This window comes from Myripristis murdjan, chromosome 1 (assembly GCF_902150065.1).
Source record: "Myripristis murdjan chromosome 1, fMyrMur1.1, whole genome shotgun sequence".
In the NCBI taxonomy this organism is placed as follows: Eukaryota; Metazoa; Chordata; class Actinopteri; order Holocentriformes; family Holocentridae; genus Myripristis; species Myripristis murdjan.
The window spans coordinates 12,415,796-12,439,636 of NC_043980.1; the positions used below are offsets into that span (position 1 = coordinate 12,415,796).

At 40.5% G+C, this 23,841-nt stretch overlaps 1 protein-coding gene across 2 annotated transcripts in view; it reads right to left on the bottom strand.

Annotated features, from left to right (window-relative positions):
• The window catches only part of prkcaa (protein kinase C, alpha, a), a 213,788-nt gene that overhangs the window by 98,230 nt on the left and 91,717 nt on the right, over positions 1-23,841 (bottom strand). The window contains exon 1 of one of the 2 annotated variants that reach the window (XM_030061008.1): positions 6,131-6,135. The exons of the other annotated variant lie outside the window; for it this stretch is intronic. The gene's annotated coding sequence lies outside the window, so the exon portion shown is untranslated. Of the gene's footprint in view, positions 1-6,130; positions 6,136-23,841 lie in introns of those variants that run through there. 2 annotated transcript variants of the gene reach the window in all.

The following is a 23,841-nucleotide window of genomic DNA, read 5'->3' on the forward strand; positions in this document are numbered from 1 at the left end:
ATACCCTTGAGCAAGGCATTGAACCCCCAGCTGCTGCTGTGGAGCTGCTCAGCTGGCAGCGGTATGGTTGAACTGGTCAACACACAGTCACGTCTGTGTGTGTGAATTCCCCCTCCAGCTGCAGCTAGTCCCAAGATGCTGCAACAAACATTGTTCTTAAGGCCCAGTCACACAGGATTGATTTCCAGGATGAACTCAGTAAACTGAATGTTAACACAGGACATCTGTTAACATCTAAGTGGACAAAACTCACAAAATAAAATATTTATATAAGCAGTCGCCAAAAATAAAAGAGGATGGAAGTCTCTGTCTATTCAATTCAAGCTTTATCATCGCAACAGAAACGCACCCAGGAGTGTGCAAACGTCAAACAGAAATGATACAGCACAGCTGCAAGAGAATAGAAAAGGCACAACTGGACCAGAGTTCAGACTTTAAAAAAAAAATACCTGGAAGAGCTGCTTACAGTCATGTCAGGGACGTTGATTTAGATGGGACTGGTTTTACATGTGATGGGTTATTTTTACAGATGGGCACAGTTTATTAAAATGCCTGAAAAATACGGAAATGCTCGAGGTATGCTCATTTTACCTCCACCTCCATGTGCAATAGTAATTCAATCTCAATGGGGCTTCACTGACCCAGACTGACTGAAGAATAGTTTCAGTTTCAAGTTTGAGTTTGACTGACAGTTTTGACCTTAGATGATGCATTAATTAAGTCTGTGATGTCAGAGAGGCTCACAGAAAATGATTAGTACAATAAATGTCGATAGAGTTACATGGGAATTAAGTGTCAGAACAAGACAAAATGTATGGGACTATGGTTTTCACAGCCTGATCTGATCTGAGCTTATCTCAACACACACTGTCTGCATTCATGTGGTTACTGTATGACTTACAGTAAGGCCTGTGCAACACTGTGTGGTCAAGATTTTTTTCTAATGGTACTGTAAGATGACAGTAACAGAACAACCCATCTATTGTTATTGGTTTGCACTGTCATCCTGAACACAGGGCATGAATTTGCATGGGTTGCATGGGTATCAAAGGCTTCTCATTGCCCACTGGTGCAGTACCCCTGCTCCTGCTTGAGTTTGGATAGTCAAATGTAGAAGCATTTGACTTAATGGCCAACTTTTACATGTAGACAAAACAGAAAGGCATGGAAGAGTCTAGACTCGTCAAAGAGCTGGTGAGGAGCACAGTAGATGGATAGGTCCAGTCTTCAGCTCAGCAAATACAAAATGTAGAGGATAGTTATATAGAGGAACAGTCAGAGATCAATTAACAAGTATGTGAATATCGAAGAGGAAAGCCATTGTATAATGCAAAAAAGACAAGTATAGCTGTCTGCAGTGTTCTGTTTGGCCATGATTTTTCTGTCTGAAAAGGCTGCAAATGCAGTAAATGGTGTATACATGAAGGCTGTGCTGAATACTTGTCTTTCTTGCCTTATACAATGTCTTCATTGTCAAATATTTTCACACATTGGATTTTTTTTTTTTTTTTTTTTTTTTTTTGCCTTTTTGAGAACCATATTTTCTGCTTTTTCTGTGTGCTGCTTTCATCCAGAGGTAAATTAACCTCTGTTGACTGTATAATGGCAACAGATTAAGGGAAGTGTTGGTAGATTAAACAGGATCTGAAGTGTGACTCGGAGTGACTGGCTCTGGGACTGAGAATGAAGATAATGTATTGTACCACCTGAAATGCTACTTTATCCTGCCACAGTGACAAAAAATATATCTTGCCACTATAACATAAAGTGCTTGGTCACGCTGTTGACCACAATCTTGGCAGCAAATCCAGTAAAAAAAAAAAAAAAAAAAAAATTAGATCCCTGCCACAGTTCTCATTTATGAGTCAATTCAGCTATAGGGCCAATACACCAAACCACAGATGCAACATTCATGACCTGAAGCCATTTCTGAAGCACTTTCTCCTCACACATGTGCAGCACATTTTAGATTAAAGCAAAAACACCCATACATCAACCAGATTATTATCAAACGCAAACCACTTTGAGACAGCTCCTAAACAAATGGTGCATTTTCTACCTTCAGCAAATATCGATGGGTTCAAGCAAAGGCTGCAGCTTGGATGTAATCTGGTGAAGCAAAACTACTTATCACCCACCGTCTCTGCTTCATTCCTCTGTACACAGAACAGGTCGGAAGGAAATGAAAAGATGAAGTATCCTGCTCAAAGTTATGCTGCATGTGAGAGCAGACAGATGATATAAGTTAGATATGGATGATTTACAAATAGGCTGTTTGGTTGTGACATACTCCAAAAGCACAGATTTAGTTAACATAATGTTTAAATAGTTGGGTGTCACTGGAGCTGAATACAGCTGGTTTTCTTTGGTGCACTACATATCATTTATAATTGCACTGCAGCACTTGCATTGTACAGGGTGGGGTCTTGGAAGGCTTCACGTCACACTCATCCATCCATTCATTCATTTCAACCCCATGCACTTAACTCACGGCTTATGAAGCACTCTGCTGGAGTGAAAGCTGGAGGACTGCCACTTTTCCAAGCAACCATTCAAAGTGCTTTTCTGCTCTTTCTCAATTTGTGCTGTACTGTCAACCTCTTTCAGAGTTAGAATCCCTTTAAATGGATTTGCATTGAGAACATTATACAGGCTTTTTTTTTACAGTGCATCTGTTTGAAGTACCACCTGTTTATTTATTCCCTGGAAACCGGATAGCTCCATTTCCCCTGAAAGAGGGTATTCCTCAACTTACTCTGACTGGTGAAAATGCATCACCGCTAAGAATATCACTCCTGTATTTTTGCATTTTACTTTTTTCCCCACTGAATCCTGAAGAATACAATGTCAAAGTACTGCAGAATGAATGAAAGGAGCTGAGAGAAATAACATGAGTAATGGGAGCATCATGCCACATATCTTAGTGAGAGCTGATAGAGCACAGCAAAGGGCTGCAGTGATCAATATTGCTATTTGCCATGTTTGCTGGTTTGACATTACCCTCTGGCTTTCTCCACGAGACACTCCTCAGATTTTGTTCTGAATATTTGAGGAATTGGAAATGCAAGGGACGGAAGGCTTATTCCTAAAACCAGAAAATTTGTTTTTGAAAGACATAAAATCTCAGCCACTAGTGAAGAATTTTTTTTTAACACATGCTGCTCATTTTGAGCTATAGAACAGTAGAAATGTCACATACAACAACATTTAAAACTCAAAATAATCTCTATCACCAGGACCTGTTACCTACAGATTAAGTTGAATTTTGCTGGCTATCTTTCCTGGGTGGGTCTGCATTTAACAAGCCTCTAACAGCAAGTGTGTGAACATGATCAAGGCTGCCAAAACAAAGACCTCTGATATGTGCAGTTCGAAGCTGACACTCATCTTGAGTGACTGTTAAACAATCCAGTATCACATGCTAATGGCTGTGCAGACATACAGGCATTACAAACATCTCTCTGACAGCTACTGCAACCATCTGAACAATACAATCATGTACAATAGGAGCATATGGCTCAGTAATACAATGTGTTTTTTTTGTTTGTTTTTTTTTGTATATATTGTAATACATGAAGGGGACTGAGTGAAGGCAATATAAGTAAATACAAGTTAAGAACACAGTCCTAAAATAACATTTTCCTTGCATTGGACAGTGTTATTTTGAGTGTTAGGAGCATTCACACTTACAAACATCTGTATGAATAGCCATGCACATATCACTCACAGGAAAGTACTGGCTTCTACATGAAATTAAGGTTATATGGCTGAAGATAATCAATTAAAAATAAATTTGGAAGAAAAACAGGTTACACCAATGAATAATAAAAACATCTACTAAGAGTCACCCCATCTACCTAGTCTTCCTAATTAGGCAGACTGCACCTTTAGGCACCTACTGCAATTTTTTTTTTTTCTCAATATTTTTAGGCAATTAGTCCAAGCTGGCCATATCTGTGGAAATTTATGGATTAGTTCTCACACAGTGTGAGATTTTTTTTGCTAATGGCATACACGAGGGAAGTTCATTTACCCATCATCTTGCTTGCTGATGAGGAATAACGTAAAAGACACAAACACACACACACACACACACACACACACACACACACACACACACACGCACACGGTGCACATTCTGTAGTCAGCTGTCCACACCACACTGTACAAACAAGCAGAAGGTGTTAGTTAGGGACAAATAAGACAAAAAGAAATGTAGACAGACAAGATGACAAAGAGGATGAGAAAGAGAGAGAGAAAAAGAGAGAGAGAAAGAGAGGGAGAGAGAGAGGTTGTGCCAGCTGCAGTTACTCATGTCCACCCACACACAGCTGATCCTGAAGGATTATCCTCTTGTTTTTCCCCCCTTCTCTTTGTTCCCTCCATCTAAGGTATGAATGAGTGATGCGACTAAGAACCATATTCAGCTGCAGATGGATCATGTACTTTTGTCAACTGTCACATCAGCTTTCGGTGGGTGAAAGAGGGCTTTAGTGTTCTCAGAAAAATGGAAAATGCTTAGGACAAAAAGGCAGGGCCGTAATAGACAAACTGAGGTGATCGTGATGAATTTCTATGGAGCCAGTGAAAATTTACAGTGTGTCGAGCCGGGAGACAGCGGCAGGTGTAGGTGCTGTATTTACTGCTGCTGTTCATGTTAGCAAGAGCTACAGCTTATAAGGCTCTGCATAGTCCAGATCCTACAGGGAGCATAGGTTTGCCAGTAGTTCAGGAAAAAATAATGAGACAAATGAATACAATAAATTAAAATTTGACTACTGAATTAGCTGAAGGATAGTTTGAAGTTTGAAGTTTGAAGTTTATTTCGGCCAAAAATAGCAACAGGAATACAGAGTCCATACTAGCACATTAAGTGAAATAGGACTAATGACTATCAAATAAAATAAATATACATACTTTATAAATAACAAATGAAAGGCCGAAACAGGAATAGGTGGAAGACAAAGGCTTATTTTAGCCTATCCTTTATCCTATCAAACCACACTAAATACACACATAATGGCAAAGAAAAAAACAAGGAATAAACAGAGAAAAGGTACAAAGGCATTTACACAGAATGTGTTTCTGGATAGTGAAGAGGAGTGACTTCTTTAACTCTCCTGTATGCTGTAGTGATTAACTACTACAGAAAAACTAACGTCATGATAAGCAACCAGCCATCCAAGCATGTGTAAGAAAGTACTGTTTTAGTTGTTGATCTTTTTTGTAGTAGAAGAATAAATAGAAGAAAAAAGTGGCTTATTTAAAATGCACTCAGCGTAAAAGTTATGAGAACATAGTGACGTGATCTTTCCCATGCAATTCTACCATGACAAGCTTTTAAAGGTCAAACTCTGTTCTTGTAAGTAGAAAATTGGGAAATTTCAAAATAAAATGCACCAACAAGGTGAAGTCAGATCTTGCCTCGCTTCCTTGCTGACTGACTATTTGCACTCTGTAATGACTGTGATTTCAAATGTAGGTAAGTGCAATACTATAGTACGTATAAATAAAATTACTGGCTTAAGAAAATATTTTAAGTCCACAAAAAGCGACTAGAGCAATGTGAGGATATGTAATTAATTACTTCCACTCCTGGCACGTGTAAACCCTCTTCCCTGACTGATTTGCGAGGTGCCACTTATAAAGGCTCACTAGGGAGAGCTGTAATGTGCAGCACATTGGCTGTGAAACCTGTTAATGTCTGTGCCTGACCATGCACCAGTAAGCCCGCTAGGTTGTCCATTAAACCAGCCTTTCCTGGAGCTATGGGATGGCAGCGTTTACCCCTGTGGCCTATGTCCCCTATTACATCCTAATTGGACCTTAACAGGGCATTCAGGGCCAACTGGGTGGTGTAACATTAGCAGAACGGCAGGGGAACGAGCCTCCAACCTCAGAGATGACCAACTCAATCACCAAGCTCAACACGAGCGGGCCAGCATGGTGACGCAAACCCAGCGGGCATGTGGCAGGCTGATTGGTTGACATAGCAGGCAGGTCGCTCTGTGATTGATGGCAATATGACAGCCAAAAGGATTGCCCAGATGATGAGGCACATGGCAACTACGCGGCATCATCACGGTTGAGAATACAGTGGCCAAAACACTGCACTGTGAATGAGAATCACATCCGTGTCGGTGTGTTCACGCTGTAGCTGCAGCTGTGGCTCTGCACAGTGCATTTAATGAGAGGTGAAACCGGCGCGCTGCTTATTTCAAGTCTATGGCACCAACAAATAATTAAAAGCTGTGTCTTCATAATTTGTATCTATGTGTATTAGCATGTGTGCATGTGTATCTCTGCTGTCCAGCTATCAAAGCAAAGGGAGGGGAGGAGGAGATCACAGGCAAAATCCTCTCACCAAGACAATGACCCATCCCGAAGAAAAATTAAAAGCAAGGGCATTCATCAGTGAATGGGAACGAGCCTGAGGGTGATTACAATCCTGTGGCTCTTTCTAAAAAAAGGACTAAAGAGATATCCATTATACAGTCCCATGGGACATTGATCTCATTAGAGATGGAAATTAAACAATCGCTCTCATTCCAGTATAGCACATAAACAAACATACCGAATGATGGCGAAGATTAAGAAGACGAAGATTGAATAGTGATGATAACAATAATGAAGATGACTACAACCACGATGATGATAAAGCGTAAACAAATCTCAAGTTGTTTTCCCTCACATTATAGCAGCTAAAGAGACTTCTCTGAGCTTCTGAGAGGGGAATATTTCTTAGCGATTGTCTGAGTTTGATGATTTTTTTTTTTTTTATAACCATGCTGGCATGTATTAAGTTGTAAAGCAGCAAAACTCAGCTAACACATTATTTTTGTATTTGTCACCATTCACCTTGAAACTAACATTGAACACTCCTTCCTCTTTTTTTTTTTTTTTTTTTTTTGTTAAATCACACTCTTTATTAATTCTTGTATTCACTCTGGTTAGGGGTATTGAATTAATCTGTCACCAGGAAATAAGGTATTTTCAGGTACATTATGAAAATCAAACTTGTTTTAATCACTTGTCTATCACATGGTGTCTCTCTTGTCTATTCAGCCACTGTGCCTCACTCTGACTACCCACTTCTTTTTCTATTTATCCCAAACAATCCTCTGTTTATGCTTCAAGAAACGTAAAGGGCAGAGGATTTTTCCCAGGAATGACCGACCGGACACAGATGTTAGAGCTGCAAAGGTAAAAGCTTTCATGAACTCACTACCATTGTGCTGCTGAATATGCATGAACAAGTGCGATGAATCAATCAGAGGAACAATCAATGAATGCAAAACAGACATATATTTACATGGAAATGCTGCAGGTTATTCATTTAAACATAGATGCAACAATACGGTAGAGTAATACTGATAAGAGTAAAAAAAAAAAAAAACCTTAAATAAATGTTTAATAGTTTGAAAGTGATCCCCAGGGACATTTCTGAACATTGTACACAGTTAATTGCCATTTAGCCTACTTTGTATCCTGATAGATCAAATAGGTGTGAGGTGTGGAAAATGCTAAGCTCTAAAACAAAGCCGAATGCTACGTTTTCTCCTGTGTTTCCTTTACTTTGGCATCGCCCCTGTACTAATCCCAGACCGATCTGCATGTGAATCCGCAGATCAAAGACAGGCTCAGGGCAGTTGGCTGATCAAAAGGTTGGCGGCAACCGAGGGAGACTGATGAAAACAGAAACACGGGGGGTCAAGACAGCGATGGTGGCTAATTAGCCGAGCTCTCCAACCTGGCTTAATTAGCAAGCAGGCCTCCAACCAGCTCTTGTTAATGAACGTCCTGGCAGGGCGAGGCTGAGCAAGAGCTTCCCCGCACGAGCAGGGGAGGGAGGGAGGGCAGAAGTGGATGACGCAAGAGACTTAGGTTTGCCCTCCATCTTACCCACACACTGTCTGAGTCAAAGTAAAATAAAACATACATTTTTAACATCAAAAATACCATTACTTTTGCCTCCCAGGAAATCATTATCATTAGTATTTGCTCCATGTTGTACCAGTGGGTGTATATAGCACTTGTTCACACCAATAATATCCTCCCATTATATAAAACCTGTAATTTCACAACTTTCAAAGTGACACGATATGGTGAAGAAAACAGTGTTTGCTTCTTCTAAGGCCATACAAAAACTCAGCATTATGATTAAAAATAGGAAAAACAATCCCATGACATCCTCACTGATGTATGGGGAAAATATGTTATACGATGTTCCATGATGCTCTCTGATAAGTGCTGTGCTGTGCCATATCTTTTTCAGTGATTTGGTAAATCTATCCACCACACATATACTGTGTGCTAGACTCTACCTAGTCACACTTGGTATCTACTGGCATAAACTGAGGCTCTGATCTCAGAGGAGCAAGTTACATCAGAGATCATCCCATATATAGACTGATAGAAATAAATCACAAACATGGAACGCCTCCTTTTCTAGAAAATAGCATCTCCTTTGCCAATGACATTATGGTTTGTGTGCCTAGAGTTTATGTATTTGGAGAAATAATGCCGCACAAAGCAATTGTGAACAGTTGAACACTGCACAGTTGTGGAAAAACTGCAGCCAAGTGTATAAGCATGCATTGAAAAGCTGTGTCCTCGTTAACTTTTTGCTTTTCCATATGTAATTTCGCCTTTTGTGTGTAAAATGTCCCTAAAGTGCCCCTGCATTTTCTCTGGAGTTGATTAAGACACTGAAAATCTGTCCCTATTGTTCATCCGAAGCAAACAAATGCGGCATAATAATAGAACTATCTGTCCTAATATCATGACATAATGTAAGTACCCTAACAAACGCCATTTTTGAACTACAGCGGTTATTAAACTGAAGAGGACACGGAGATAACGGAGAAAAATAAAACTGGGAGGAAATCCCAGAGCCAAAATTACCAACATTCAATGCTACAAAATAGCTGATGGTAAACATCAGTGTGGTTGTGTGCGTCTGCTTCCCCGCTTTGTGTGCAAGACCTTTCATACGATGCCACTGTAAAATTTAACAGATGACTGTGTACCGAGCAGCAGCTAAGATAATTATGTTGAGCTAAGTTTTGCTTAAAAAGTAGCCTCACAAGCGAAACAAACTTGCTAGTTGGAAGACACATCTGGTCCCTCTGCCTGAAAAGCAGATGGAGATGAGGTGGAAGACAGAGATATTTTTAGGTCGAACTTTAGAGGTGATTATTTTGCGATGCATGAAGGCTACGCAGTTACAGAAGAAAATTCAGCTAAAGCATCAGATAAAGGAGCGACAGAAGGGACAGCGTTAAATACAATGAAAGAAGAAATAACAAGAAAAGGAAACTGCAGATGCTCCTTACATTTACTTTTTGACAGAGGCTGGCATTTTTAACAAAGAGATTAGTAAAATACCTACACGAGCTACAACCTAGTCAACAATGCAGGGCAGTACCACCTCTGGGTAAAAATCACTGGGGAAAGGAGCTTGTGAGGCTGGCCCAGGGCAACACATTGAGAGCGAAGATGTACATTAAGTGGATATTTTTTTTTTTTTTGGATTTACATAATAAATGCTGATAACAATGCAGACCCGAAAAATAAACAATGTTCAAAAGCTGCCTGCAGGCCATTAAGGAAATTTCATTAATGTCAGGGAGCTGTCTCTGGTTTTAGCCAGTGACTGATGTGCTATTGAGACGCAGAGTCCCATGCCCTGTCCTTGATGGTCTAATATTAATACAACAATCCATACAGGGACAGACAAGTTCATGAAGATATTAAAGCGGAGGTGGACCAGAACCTGTGGAGAATTTAGTTATTTGCTACATAGAGGATAATAATTAAAATCTATATGTCGTCCAACAAGGCAGACTTAATCTTTCACCTCCAATTATGAAAAAAAAAAAAAAAAATTGAAGTTCAAAGTTTTTCAATTTACACTTAACATACTGTGCATAAACACACATGCACGTGCACAAACATATCTGATATGTAGGTGATGTTACGCAACAGTTAGTTGCGGTGGTGCAATCTGATTGCACAAGAGGTGCTTCAGGAGTGCTGATATACAGCATAACAGCACTTTTTTTGTCATTTACAAGTGTTCAGTAATAACCGTTAAGGGATCTACTTTGTAACATTAACAAACTTTGCACCACGTTGATGCAAAGAAGAAACATATTTCTAAAAATAACTAGTTAAATTGTGAATGGCAATCATGACATGTGGGAGGACAGAAGTGTGGACACCAGCGGCCGCTTTCTTCCTTTTCACCCCCACTTTTGATAGGCAGCACTGTCTCCCAGGCTATGGTTTGGTCTTGGTTATGGCTGTGTTATGGAGAGAGAGCAGCATTAGCAGATACTACAGTGGAAACCTCCAGGCAAGCTAGCTTGTAGTCAGTAAACTGTTCATATTCAATGCAGTTGCTTGATTTCTGCTGGAACTATTTGTGTTGGTGGAGCTGAAAAAAATGATTAAAAGAGTAAATCATAGTCTGTTGTTTCTTATTACTGTTATTTGAATAACATTATTTGTAGAACTGTTGTTGTTGTTGCTGTTACACTGAATATCATCACAGCAGTCTTTGCTAAAGCTATGCTGATATTCAGTATAATAGCAGTCCCACTCGAGTGATATTGCTTAAATAACATGCAAGGAGCAAAATGTTTGGCCTGGCTGCCACGAGCCATAAAATATCCCCTCTTTTTGGCAATTACAATCCCTCCTTCACTCATAATCAAACTTGAGGAGCTGCTATAATAAAGAGGACAAGGCTCACCTACAATCACAGCCAATCAGCAGTGCTCTTTCCAGGCCAGCAGGGTGACCATCTCCTGTCTAAGCCATTCTAATCAAAAGGTTGTGCTGGTTATATTGCTGCTTTATTGCATTTTTTACACAAATATGAAAATGGAAAAAAAAGAAAAAAGAAAAATGACCTGTTGGCAGTTCTAGCACTGAGCAACATCAACAAGAAAACACTGTGTTTTTTTATGATCCACACACAAACCATTAGTTTACAGTGCAGGTTATTCCTGAGAATGATCTTTTAACTTTTACATCACTGCATCCCTTCCATCTGTGTAAGCAGTTCATAAACCAGAAGCAACACAAGCAGCACCAGCAATATGACGGAGTTGCAATCCAATCTCTCCTACAGTGTACCCTTTTTCCTCGGGGAACACATCAGCACTGGCCCTGACCATAGACATCTAATATATACTACAAATAAATGAGATTCGGGGGTTTTCAGTGCAGAGTTCACAGTGAGGTTATATTGGATGCCGAGAACAATATCAGGTTCATGTGGGACTTTCCAGCCAACTTGGGGCACATTTATTGGCGCTGCCTGCCTTGGATATGTATGCACCTACTGAAGAACAGATGACCCCCCCAACCACCACCACCACCACCACCACTACCACCACACCCCCTCCCGGATGTTTCATGTTGTTTTCACAGGCAGATGAAAGAGAATGGTTTGTTTGAACTGTGAGACCAGGCATTGATGTTGTCCGTCTGAGTGAATAAAGGTAAAGGCCTGATTCACACCAACACATTTTTTTTTACTTTGGAATGGAGATATCCACAGAAAATATTTTCTGTGGCTGCTTAATGGGACAAGGTTCATCCATGGTTGCAAAGAAAACACAATGTCCTACGCAGTGTTTGAAATGAATGTTTTGGCTCACCTGCAAAGGACTAGTTAACTAAAAATGTGCCCCTCCTTCCCTTTAATTCCTAGTTCTTGTGCGATTGGTCCATTCACGGGTCACAGATCTCTCATGTGATTGGTCCATGCACTCTCAGCAGCAATCACCAATTGCCCCCTCTGGTTCATGAACCCCATCAAGTCCACAAAAAGGTAGCAGCTCCCCTCTTACAAGAACCTTTTGACACTTGTGACTCTGTTTTGCTGCTGTACTAGTGAAAGTACTAGCTGTGAGACTGTAAGTCTGTCCTTTTGTGTTCTTGGGAAGAATACCCAGTAAATGTAAATATGTAATGAGCATCTGAGGTGAGAGGTGAGTTTTGGCCAGCTGGTTGTCACTGATATGTTTTTTTTTTCGTTTTGTTTTGTTTTGTTTTGTTTTTTTAACATTTTTTGGGGCTGGACTGAGTAAAGTGAACCACCTTTTACACCCACTAAGTCCAGTGGTTTCCCTTTAACATCCAGTTGGTTCTATGCTACCATCCCTCACATCCTGTAAACCGCAGTGAGCTGTTGTTTGCAGTTAAGTAGTTTATGAACTATTAAATACAGAAACAAGGCTGATTTGGTGTTTTAATGTAAAACTTGATCATTCACTTGCAGGGACCTTTTTTGTGACTAATTGTTGACCTCCACTGGATGCACTTTAGGTTACTTAACAATCCAGGCAGTATATAAACATAAACTTAGAAGGTACTGCTTTGTGTAGAGAAAATAAAACAGGCAGCCAATCGGGAGTCTGCCTTTGTTTTGCTTTGCTGTATGTTCTTAAAAAGATACTGGCCAGGGTGGTACGTGATTCTTATTGATTTATCCACTAGAGACAAATTTTTACTGGTATTTGGCACTTAGCCCTGGTCCTAAGATAAATTTTTTTTTACTCTCCCTGCTTCCATTTGATTCCCCCTTCCACCTGTCAATCCATCCATCCACAAGACCCTGGGCAGCTCACCAAGACATTCTGACCTGCTACATTAAACCGAGCCAGATCCTTGTCTAATCCCTCAGTGTAGAGTAAACGGGCCTATCAAGGCCATGCTAGCAAGAAATAGAAACAGGGTGAAACTCCAGACTACTAGCGCAGGGCTGTATTATACATGGGAAAACAAGAAAGCTGTGCCAGTTAAAGGTGTGCACATGCATGTTTACAGAACCAGAACTATTTTGGTAGTAGCTTGAGATTTTATCATTACTTTGCATTCTGTGTTAGCATGTGCATCCTTGGACCAGACAAATTTGTGTTGGAAAATGAGTTAGTAACGCTCTCCCCAGCCTTATCACTGAAGGATAACGCTGCTCCCTTGCACAAGGCACTTAATTACCAAACTGCTTTGTCCGGTGTGCAAAAAAACATGCTCAGCAAGCCATCCCTGAATAAACAGACACCGGTGTGTAGAAGGCATTAAGAGCAGAGCAAAACAGGTGAATGCACGGTAGTTTCTGGTGTGATATATGAATACACAAATAATTGGAATTCTGTACATTTCAGAATTCCTTCCATGAAATGTAAAGAAATGTAACTGTAATTATACACACATAATGGACTTTACAATTACATAATCACATGCAGGACTAAACACAGACATTACTTGTTATTTTTGCATGAGTATACATGCACATCACTGTTTTTGGGGAGTTTGAATTCCAGGATTACATGGTCATCTGTGGGCTGACAAACATCCTTAACATCTGGTAAATGAAAACCTTTCAAACATGCATTGGATAACCTGAAAAATGCATGATGGTGATGCTGTATAGGCTGTTTATTTATTTTTATTTTTTCATTCTTGAAAAGCTGACATTTTGGAGTTAAAAGGTTTCCTTTTGACAGCGATGATATGGACGTGTGAGTGTGTGTGTCAGACACAGTGAAGGGAAGAGAGAGTGGCAGGAGGAGCGAGGGACTGGGGAAATGACTGACAGGACAAAAGAGAGAAGAGATGCGACTCTCAGGTTATTCTACTGGATCTTGTTTGTTCTTTCAGTCCCAGGTGGCTTCAAGACAAAGACTGAGTTCAACTCCAAAGAGCTAACAGTCTGTAGGTCCCACAAAATGGATCTAAAAAAGCCCCAGACTCCCTCTCTCTCTCTCTGCTCTGGGAAACTTCAGCCTCCACAGGCCAGTTTTTCAAGTTGATCACAAAAAAAACAAAATAAAGAAAGGAGAAGTGGAAAAAGACGGATGGGACAGGCCATGTAACGGGGCACTAAACAGTATGACATCTGTTAACCTTTATCAACGACCAGTGGGAATTGCAACAACGCTGACACTCAAAAATCTCTGGAGGGTATTTCCAAAACAGAGAGAATGAGCGAGAAAGTCAGTTTTGCAAGCCACAAACCTCAGGTTCAGGTGAAGCAATCACTGAGTCACTGATATTGATCAAACAATCACAGACAGAAAACAGTCATTTGTGCAATGGGGCACTAAAAAACACTCATTCCTTTATGGATGATATGATTTCTTTCACCATGTAAATTTAGCTATCATATTTGAGCTTGACTTGCTGCAAGCATTCGTATTTAGCTGTGTCGTGACAGCAAACCTGAAGCACTCAAAACCTTGCAATAAATCTTGACCACAAAACGTGGCAATATGAGATTATAAATGATTTCCGATAAAATGCATGCCTCCTTGCTCAGGTGCCATTGTGGGTTTGCTTCCCTTCACTTCTAATACTTGTTTTCTAAATCTTGTGTAAGATATAAACTGATTGTGACGTGATCTAAGCTTTTTTATTGCACAATGATAATTTTGTTAATTGCTGCACCGCTGCTATAATCCTCCTGCATCCCACAGAGTCAAAAGAAATCCACCTGTGCAGCCAGAGGGTGAGCGAGAGAGACAGAGCTTGAAATGAGACATATGAAATGAGCCACTTCATCTCCATCACAGCCTTCATTCACTCTTTGATCATTTTTTTTTTCATTGACCATTGGACAAATGTTCCTGCAGGACAACCAAGCAGGTTGTTGCAGTGAGATCTGAAAGTCAGGATCCTCTTTAATATGCAGCAGGAGCCGTTAATATTGATCGCCATCAAATTCTCCTCTCCCCTCCTCTTGCTACTCCCTCCTTCACCTAATTCTCTCCCTCCTCTACCCATCATCCCTCACTGGGAGGTGACATTTGAAATAGAGGAGGTAGGAGGCTCCTCCGTCACTTCCTCTCTCCCGGTTACCCACGGTGAAGCTACTACCACTGCAGCTGTGCAGGTACACAGTGCTGGGGGTAATTTGGTGCAACATATCGTGTTGCTGTAATGAAATTACTTTTTCCTGTAATGCACTAATGTATAAGGCATTACTGTTCCAATTTCAGTAGTCACATTACAGTTACAGTTAGAAAGAGAGTGAAACTTGTGTTGCTCATAGCATTTTGGAATCATTATATACATTCAAATTTTAAATCCCTATTAAGGCAATGTGGGAAAAAATCACTCTGCTCATTTCTTTTGCTCTCTGATGGATGGAGATATTCGCATTCCTCAAAGTTTGGTGCTCATAAGGACACAAATCTTACTTTGCAATGGAAATCGTGTCCAGGACAGCTATCCATGGCTGTACACACAATACCTGATCTATTCATCAGGCAGCATAAAAAAAACAAAACTCTACAGAGTAACACCAAAGGAAAGAAAGAAGTAGTATAATTACTTTTACCAGCAAGTTATGAATGAAGGAATTCATAACAAAGAGTGAAGTAACAAGTAGTGTGTGACTTATTACATATCTTTAAATAATCTCAAGAAATCGCAACAGTGGTATGCGCACAGAAAAAACACATGAGCACGTGTGAAAAATCTGGGCTGTGCGGCTGGTTCAGAGTGCTGAGGTTTAGGTGAGGTTTTCATTTCAAACCAACTCAGACCTCTATTCAAAGTGTTTCTGTGTGAGGAAATGCAAGACAGCTATAGTGCGTGTGTCTGTTTGACAAGATGCTGAATAAACCAGAGCTGTACGCTGTCAGCAAAGGTATTAATTTGCTCTGAGCAAACTGAACTAACAGCTTCATGCTGATAGACGGAAAGGGATAATTGGTATTTTGGAGTGAGTCACAATAGATATCATATTATCCTATTTGTAGGTTTCACTGAATACCACATACCCAGTTCCCACAGAAACACCATGTTCATTTAAGCACATACAGGGTTTTATTATGCTTGGTAAACCCAAGAGAGGTGGATGAGGAAGAGGCAGGGAGGAATGTGAGAAAGGTAGGAAAGGAATAGAGATGAGCAGGCTGAGCAGATGGAGGACGAGAAACAAATCCTGAGAGAAATCATTGCATTTTCAGATAATGGAAGTTCTGAGGTTTTCAAATCAAATAAATCCAAGCATAAGGAGTGCATATTTTTACTTGAAAAGTGAAATATGACACACAAAAAAAACAAGAAAGAAAACAAGAAAGAAAGAAAGAAAGAATACAGGAAAAAGTAAAGTACTGATTATTATTTGAATTAAGGATTTATTTTCACTTCGAATTCCTGTGCTGATACTATACTGAGTTTTTAGTATTAAGTACAGTACAGAAAAGTAGTGAGTGATTCATAATAACATGGAACAGTTTCTATGATAGAAAAAAATCTGATGATGACCACAATACATTCAACTTGGTTTGAGCAATCTTCAATCATATTCATTTAAACACTTTTTAAGTTAACGGAGCCAGTTGGGGGCTCTTCTGTAAACAGCACATCTACTTGAGTTAAATATTTTTCTGCCTTTTCCCTGCTGCTGCTGGTCATTTTCAAAGCCTCCCTGTCAAAGCGTCTCCACATGGCGGTAATGACACCGTGACAATGTGTTGAAGCGAGCGAGGCAGCGCTTGTCATTCTACCTTCTTACCCTGTCACTGTTGTTACAATGAGACCGGCTAGCCTCTGGTAAATATCCTTGTTGTAGCCTTGGACCATGAAGGCAAGCAGCAGTTACCAAGGTGCTTCGAGGCACTGAAGGGAACAGAATGGGCTTATCATTTACCCAGACATGAGGTGTTCGGCTAGGTTACTATTTTTAGTGTATAAATCACCACCCTGATTCCTCTTGGCCATTCTCTAAGCTGCTGAGTGCTGAGAAGACGGGCGGGTTGCCACTGCAGCCCACTAGGGGTTTTCCTTGCTGTGTGCTATCTGTTAATATATCTCTGTTAGCAGAACTACAGATAACAGTTGACATGTCAATGCCTCAGATTTCTCCAGTTTCCTATTTTGTATTTATTTATTTATTTTTTTTATTCTTTGGGCTAAGTCGTCTTTTTAACCGAGTTTGTATAAAGGCATGGATCCTGCCAAGGTCCTTTTCTTGTTAGAGTAGCACTAGGTGGCCTTTAACACTGCTGATCATGCTTCTGAAAAGGCTGAAAAAAAATAAATAATTGGACAGCTATTACTGGCAGAGTTCATGAGCTAATGTATTTGAGAAGCTGATTCTCCTTATCGAGTCTTGGCGACCGCTCACAACCTGTAGCCCAAGACATCATATGTGGTGTACCTTAGGGCTCTATCCTGATGCCTCATCTGTAAATGCCGTCCCTGGGTGAGACTATTCACCGATGTGGGTGCAAGTCCAAAGCTAAGCCAGTGACACTCAGAGGAACACATCTCTGTCCCCTCAATGCTGTGAGGTCTTTAGTTATTATCTCTTAAAATGTGCAGTTATGGAGTCCTGGATGTCAAAGAACTTCTTGCAGCTGAATCAGGATGGGGTTGAGGAAACTCACATATTTACTGTGGTCACTAATGGGATATGTCCATAGAAACTGAACCGACAGCTGGCGTGGGCTTTTATGGGCCCTTTGGTTCAAGGCCAATCAAAGCATTTCTGGGTGGTTCACCTTGCCAAGGCAACAGCTGTAGCGTTCACTGACATCACTGCGTTGGAGGAAGAGTTTGTTTGAATAACTTTACAGAAACATCCTTTGTGACAAACAGCACCAGGCTGTTCGGTGGATCTCTCTATTACGGTGTAGTAAATACGACCTCCTGTTTGTGATCTTAAGATCCCTCTTTGAATTCCCAAGTCAATTACCAAGCCAAAAGAACATTTTTTAATTGAAGAATTGTTACTGTCTTTTATCTTTTTGCTGTAAACGTCAATGAAGTCTGCCACAGCCATAGCAGATTACCAACTTTTTAGGGCACAGTTGCACTCCTGCTGCTGTACTGTTGAGTCACACCCAAGAGGAGGCATTAGTGTATGAACCTAGCCATTCAATTATGCAACTAGCTAAACATTATATCAAATGGTGCTGCCTGCTGGCTGACTGCATAAATTCAGAAAAAGGCTCTGCTGACACACTGTGGTGATATATTAATGAGGCTTACTATATTTCAAACAGCGATTGGGCATACAGACGCTTCAGAGTCATAAAAAACTTAAAATTTAAGGACTTTGTGGTAGAACTTCAGTTGGTGTGTTATGTGCGACCATGTGAGAAAATATAGCTTAGGTGATGATGATGACACCCAGTGTGTTGTGCCCGCTTCCTAATAACAGCATCCTAATCAGTGAAACACCCACTGAGGCAGGCGGCCCCTACGAACCCCCTGCTTCTAATCAGACCTATTTTTTTTGTGTGTGCGCGAGTGTGGACACACACATATATATATACACACAGAGACAGACATACACATGTTCAAACACAATAAGGCAAACCTATAAATTGCCTTAGTAACTTCAGAGGAATATTTTTATGGCCAACAGTGGGTCGGGATGTTGTTAGCCGATCTGTAATCAAGAGCAATCTTGAAGTGCAGTTGTTGCACATAATGATGATTGCACAAGGAGATAAAAAGCTCCACAGCAATCCTGAGACTCAAAAACAAAATTTCAAGAAAGCACAGCAGGACTATTATTACATTGGCCTGGCGAACAAGTGGACCATTCAGAGGAAAACTCAAATAGCACAGCATGAAACATGGAATGGACACGATTCATAGCTCCGAGACCTCAGAGCCCTTTGAATAAAATCTTTGAGCTTGGGGTTTTCATGGCTGCAAAATACCGAGTTCTCAGTTAACACATGTGAACTCACGCATGTAAGCACAGGTGAAAAGTGGGAGCTGGTGAGATGTATTCATGTGCTTAATGCTGGATTATTAGCATAGCCAAGCAGTAAACACATGCTCTGAGTGACACCCACGGGGTCAGGAGAGGATCTGGGGGTTTGTCACGGCTGTCACGTCGGCTGGAGGCTGACTGCTCTGTTTGCCACCAACTATGCCAACCTTTCCATGGGCAGAGTAACAGGTAGGGAAAAAAAGGGGGGTAAAAATTAAAAAAGAAGACCTGCTGGCTCATTTGGTCACGTCGCAGATGTCAAAAGCCAGAATAAATTGGCTTATCAGACGCAGGCCATCTGTCAGGTGTTTAATAATTAAAAGAAATTCGCAAGACATGTTCCAAAAAGTTATCTAATAGCCAAAGTCTCGGCAGAGTCTTATTTCACTGTAATGAACAGGCTGACAGGGGCACCATGGCCTGGCCGTTCATCTCCACTCTCTGTGGCCTTTGTTTTCTGCAGCTTGCTTTCTAAAATTCCTTATAAATGTTAGCTTTGGTGTGTGCAATCACAGTGAAACATTGGTGGGTCTGTGTGTGTGTGTGTGTGTGTGTGTCTCAGGGGATCCGATTATGGGCTGAAGGAATAAACACTTTAGTTCCTAAAGGTTTCGTCTTCTTCAGCACACCAAGACATCGCGCAGCCCAGGCGCTCGGCAAACATGCTGCCTGGTGTGAGGAGAATCCTGTGCACAAAAGGCCTTTTAAAAAAACAACCCAGGGGGACCAGAACGGAACAGTGGAGGGAAAGATTGTGTTGTGTGTTTATTTTTTTGTGTGCAGACTCAGATTAAGCGCTCCTCCTTGCAGGCCGGCTAAACTCCTTTCAACTCTTTCCATACATGTGGGTTTTATGGTGGTTTTTACATCCATTTGTTCTGGTGTTAGCACTTGGGGAACCCACCCAAGGCAATTAACAAGTAAACCCAAGTAAATATTTTCTTTACCATCATTTGCTCTGATGTTTAAGGCTGTACTCGACACACAATTTCCAGACTCATAGGCCCGAGTCGGCCTTTCATTATGACTAATTGCTCCCCCACAGCCCATCCCCTTGCTCTGACGACAGTATGCACGGGATCTGATTGGCTGCTTTCACCAGCATTTCCACTGGTTCTCTTTTTTTCCTCCACAAGCTCAGCGGGCAGCATCAGCTTTTTGTTTGCCAGTCCTACTTGATTTCACACACTTGCTGGTGACGTAGGCTACCTGTTTTCATGTTCATTACGGGCAGAGTGGCTGACAATTAAGGAGTTATGTCCTGTGACAGTAACCCCAGAGGAGTGACCATGGGCTTCAGTGGTGTCCTGTGCCAGTTAATTAATCCAATTGCAATATGTCCCTGGTGCATTTTTAAGAGAATGTGTCTTGTGTTATTGTCATTTTGCAATGTCCAGTAACTATCTAACAAAAACAACAACAAAAAAAAAACAGGAAAAAAAGACTCTTCAACCTCACTTTCTGAGTTGACTGCGGAGATCTACGACTGATGATACGACTTGTCGACTTTCAGGGGGCAGCCCTAGTGATGTGTGCTCTTCTGATATGAGTTGAATATATAGGAAAAATGCAGCTGCTCATTTGTAATTAGCTGTACATCATATTTGCTTCACAAATCTAGCAATGATGAGGAGGGAGCACCATGTCGAGTCAGTGTTCCAGTAGTGCAATAGCAAATTCTGGTCTCTTGAGTGAGAGATTTAAGTGCCTGAAAAAATATGAGATACTGGATGAAATGTCAGCAAGAATCCAGCCCCCGCACTGCTAAGCTCAACTGCCAACCTGTGGAAAACACTGCAAGGTGATTGGCAGCAAATCCTTCACAACTGACGTTTGCCCTGTAAATTGCCTTTTCTCTGCCTGTTGCACTGAAGGTCTACCTGTAGTTAGAGGGGTTTGACAAATAACGTATACAAGCGCAGAAAACTGTGCAGAATATGCTTTTGTGTGTGCGTGGACGGCATGTAACCCACCTGAGATACGAAGGGAGAAGAAGAGATGCTGACTCGCTGTCAGTTCTTCTGTTTTACGAGCTATTTTGGAGTTTGGACTTCAAATTTGGGAAGACCAATAGGGCCGGTTCAGGTTCAGGTCTTACTTTTTTTGTGTGAGGAAATGCACGACGGCTATAGCATGCGTGCATTTTGGACGAAAGCTTAAATAAACTGTACATTCTATCACAAAGGTATTACTTCAATCTGAACTAATTCAACTAATAGCTCCAGATGAAAAGGCTAATTTTGCCATGAGTCACAATAGAGATCAAACAAGTCGGCCTACGCGTCCACATATTTGAAAAGAAAATGCTCAGCATGAAAGAAAGCCAGTAAAAAATAAGCAAACATATGCAAATCAAGATTAAAATCTGAGAGGAAGCAATGCTCTCGGGCGTAGTGAAGTACACTGGGTGCATGAACACAAAGAAGATCGGAGCCGCTGACTTCGTGCAGTTTTACGAGGAACGCTGGTCTTGACTTCAACAGTCACTCCACGAGGAAAGATAAGAAGCTAATAACTACTTCTATTAATAGTCATAGTTTGGGTGCATAGATTTTTGGGTTAGCAGTGATGTAAATATTTGTCTGACATGCAAACAGACCAAGAGGGTAGATTTGATATTTTAAGTGCAAAAAAAAAAGTCTGGGAAGACAAGTTAAGACAACAGACAGGAGTGTAAAATTAGAGCGGGACAGAGCGGGTCAGGGGCTGAGAGAAAAGAGACGAACCAGCTCGATACACAGGAAGGAGAAAAGGTTAGTTGATCCACAAAAAGTTTGGATTGCACTGATATGGGAAATAAATCTTTGTGAGTCATGAGTCTCTGGCATGCTGCACTTATGCTTTCCCTCTCGATTTCACTCTCTCTCTCTCTCTCTCTACATGGACATCCCACTCTCTTTCGCTCTCTCTTCCTACTCCATTTCCAGTAATTTCCTCTGCTTCAATTTTCCTCCAATTTCTCCATCATTCAATTTCCAAAGTCATCATTATGTTCATCTTTTTCCTTCCCCTCTGTTTCACTCACTACCCCACCCCCTGCTCTATATCTTTATCCATTTACCTCCCTCTGTCTCAGCATCACTTCACTTTCTCCCTCCCCCTTCCTCTCTTATTACACAATTCTTTCACCCCAACTTCCTTTCTTTTCCCACTGGCTATATTTTTTTCTTTTTCCTTCTCCTCTTTTCATTCCCATCCCCTGTCAATTCTTTCCATTTCAGCATCCATCCATCCATCCATCCCTCTGTCTATTAACCTCTGAGTGATGTCAGGTATGGCAGGTGCTAGTTGAGGGGAACAAAAAATGATACTGCTTGTCAAAATGTGCGAATCCGGTTCGAGCGACTCGGTTATCTTGCAGATGCACGTGTCAGACGGATGACGCTTCACTGCATTTAGCCTCATATCCTTGAAATTACAATCTAGCCTTTCAGTCTGGATGCCACATTCGCATGCGACAACCTGGACATTGTATCATTTTAAAATGGTAACATACCTACCATGTTAATTGAAAATAATGGAGAGAAATCAATAAAAAAAAAAAAGAAAAAGTTATTTCAGACCTTATCATAGGCCCTGTTTAATTTAATTGTATTTATTGGTTTATTTAAAACAGAGACAGTGAACAATAAATGTATTGCACCAGATATAGCACCATTCTATTTTTGATCTGTTGTCCTGGGACATTTATACAATGCACATATAACAAGATAAAGATGATAATTCCACATGATACTAATAATTACACCTGTGGGACACATACATACATTCAGAGAAGCATTATCAGACTTTAAAAACAACATGACTGTCTGCCTTTCAGCCATTTTTTGACATTAGTTTTAAACTCTTACATTTGTAGGGATGGCATTCCACTGTTTTGTTGCTACAACCGAAAAAGCGGTTTGAGCAAATTTTGTTGAGCAATGATTTATATGATAGATAGATATGATAGATTCAACCATTTTTCCCATCTGCTGTTGTGATTAGCTGCTTCAACTCCAGTCCATGCAGTTCGTCTACACCACTCAGAGACAAACTAGCTATAATTAGCTTCTCATCCACTTTGCACTTGCCAGGTGTAAATACTGTTTGTAAAAATCAACTGCTGGCAGAAATAAGAGTGCAACACCGTCAGCTTAATTTCAAGACTTAGGTAACAGAAGTGCAAATTTACCAGTCAGGACATTTAAAGTGTACGTGATCCGTCTTAGAGTAATATTCAACAACATTTGTAGAAAAATACATGTCTGTTTTGCTGCTGTATGTCGTGATTCCTATGTAACACAGCAACAATTCAGCCTGTATCTTCAATCTTCCACCATGCGACGATCAATGTTCAGTCATCCTTACCATGCTCTAGAGCTGTCTTGATGCTTTTAATATTAATTTATCGTGTATTAATTGTGTATTAATCTTCTTTGTGCCCCCACACCCACAAATTAAAACAAATATCCTCGTCTGTCCTCCCTAAAGGGCAGTGAGGTAGAGAATACAGCCACAGATCAGCTCAGATCAGAATAATTCGCAGAGCAAACATATAACTACTGGTTTGTACCCTTGTTGCTTCTTCATATGAGCAAACTACTGTATATAATTCATGAGCATTTTAATAAGTGACTACCAGAGAGATAAATTAGAGCTAATGCATGCTTTTGATTTACTAATGAAGTGATTATTGAGTTATCAGCATCTAGAGATAATGAGTAGCTAACTAAAAAATTTAGTAGTTAGTAGTTATTCTGCAGCTAGTTAACTACACAACGAATTACACAACTAGTGAACCTTAATGTTAAGCATTAAATTCACTAGTACAGAGCGTCCTGTGCCTGTTGGTGTATAATATCTCAAAACAAGATAGAATATGGTAAATCCCTCCAATAGCATCCAGATTTTTTTTTTTTTTTTTTTTTTTTTTTTTTTTTTAAGAAAATGAGTGTAAAGATCATTTGGAAACAGGAGAATCTATCTCACTCTTTCGGCAGATTTATTCCCATGATCTAAGAAAAATTAGGTTTTAATATGCGAAATACAGGCATAAATGATTTGTTAAGATGGATAGTTTTTGAAGTACGCTGGCAGGCAACGGTGAG